Source organism: Condylura cristata, unplaced genomic scaffold, assembly GCF_000260355.1.
Source record: "Condylura cristata isolate star-nosed mole 26May11 unplaced genomic scaffold, ConCri1.0 scaffold00001, whole genome shotgun sequence".
Lineage (NCBI taxonomy): Eukaryota > Metazoa > Chordata > Mammalia > Eulipotyphla > Talpidae > Condylura > Condylura cristata.
The window spans coordinates 84808174-84810405 of record NW_004567102.1 but is presented as its reverse complement, the minus strand read 5'-3'; positions in this window follow the sequence as shown (position 1 = coordinate 84810405).

Genomic DNA, 2232 nt, shown 5'->3' with positions numbered 1-2232 from the left:
AGGTGGATGTGAGGTGGATGTGAGGTAGATGGTGAGGTGGATGGTGAGGTGGATGTGAGGTGGATGGTGCACAGGGCTCATTTCTAGCTCAGAGGAAGCGTTTGACTCATTCTTACTGCTCAGTCTACCACGTCCTCAAATGTTCTGGGGTTAAATGTGTGTCACCCACACCATGGTCAGCAGAGTAAAGGGGGCGCGCCGGGGCATTGGCTCTGCAGCAGAGTTGTCAGCTGCGCTTTCCTTGTGTCTGACTAAAAAATTCAGAGAGATCTCTTTGAGAACACAAGCATCTGCATGGGGCTGCCAGCTGGATTTAATTTACTGTGTAGGTATTTTAAAATTATTAAAAAAAATTTATTCTTATTTATGTATATACGAACTGGAGTACAGGTCAGAGGTGGGGGTGGGGGTAGTTTGAGAGGATTCACCAGAGATGGAGTTGGGAGCAGAACAGGCAGATCCATTGAAAGACACTTCTGGGGGCACAGGGAGAAGCATGAGAGATCCGGTTGTGCCATGTGGGTCAGCTCCCTGGTTGGGATCTAACTGTTGCTTGCTAGTGCTGAGACTAACCCCTGCACCACCAGGAAGGTTCCAGGATAGGTACTTTAGTATTTTCATCTTGGTTTTTGCAAAAAAGAAAAAGATGTCTTTATTTTATCATTATTATTTTAAAGGTATGTTTATTTAGGTAACATTTGGATATTTGGTTTACAACATTGTATAATCTATGTTCTAAGGGTACAGTATCACATCGCTACGAATACATGTTATGCTGTTCCCACCACCACCACAGTCCCATTAATCTGAAACTAAAGCCCACAGTCTCCACTCCCTCCTCCCAGAGTATCAGCGCTACAGGTGGATTTCAGGGTTTGTTTTGTTTTGTCTGTTCCTTGGCTCTGTGTTTTATCGTCCACAGGAGCAAAACCATCAGACTCTGTCTTTTTCCTTCTGACTTATTTCACTTAGCACGATCCCTGCCAGTCCTGACACAGTCGCAAATGGCAAGAGTCCATCTGTTAGCTTTTTAACCACTGTGTAGTATTCCATCGTGTACACACTCTGTCTTTGGCACTCGGCTTGTTTTCATGCCCCGGCCATGGTAACAGTGACGCAGCAGACACAGGAGGGCGTCCATCCCTTTGAGCCAGTGTTTCTGTATTCTTTGGCTAGCTAGCTGGGGAGAGTTTGCTGGGTTATATGCTTGATCTGTTTTGTAATGTTCTGAGAAAGTGTTATTTGTATTTTAAAAACTAATTAGAGAGAAAAAAAATTATTGCATTTTCTGTGCTTCAAAGAAGCCAACACTGCCTTTTGTACCTGCTAACAAAGATCAGGCAGGCTGCCCTTCCCCTTCGGAAACTCGCTTCCTTTCCCATGTCTGGTTTGCTTTGGGCGCCCAGACCGGATTAGATCAGATCCCAGTGCCTCGTCAGCTTGGGCTTTTTGAGGAGCCGGGCTGAGACCTGCTTCCCAGGAAGGAGGAGTGGGCTGCCGGGGAGCAGTGCTCAGACCTGCATGGAGGCTGAAAACAGAAAACACCAGACCACACAGAAAAAACAGTCTCCCAGCTACCCAGTGAGTCACAAAGTGCTCTTCTTAATTGTAGCTGTTGCTATAATTTCGACAGAAAGTATTTTACATCCATTTTTCTCAAACTGCTCTAATCACAGTAGTTTCATTGTGCTTTAATGTAGCAAATACATCCGACTACTTAATTTGCTCTTTATATATATATATATATATATATATATATATATATAAATATAACACTTTACATTTAAGCATCCCCGGCTGCTCTTGTGTATTTTCAAAGTAGAAACAGGCTGACTAAATCTCTTTTTGTTATAGCACGATTTTAAAAAATTAAGCTGTCCTTCCAAATGAAGTTACTTCATTCAACTCCAAATGAAATAATGGCCTTGGATGTCTCTTGTATTTTAAATTTAGATGGAAATTAAATTCCATACAAGCCACATTGGGTATATAATAGTCAAATATAATTTTAAGAGATTATTATTTGAATGGATCATTTTCTCAGGGGCTCCTATGTGTAGCTAAGTGAGTACCAGAGGGCTACCCATCCTTGTGAATTTGTCTTGCTTTTTACCCCACAGATAAAAGATTTTCTTTTAAAAATATTATTTGTGTATACAGAACTGGGGTACAGGCCAGAGGTGCAGGGGAAATGAGAGGCTTCACCAGAGACAGAGTGGGGAGCAGAACAGG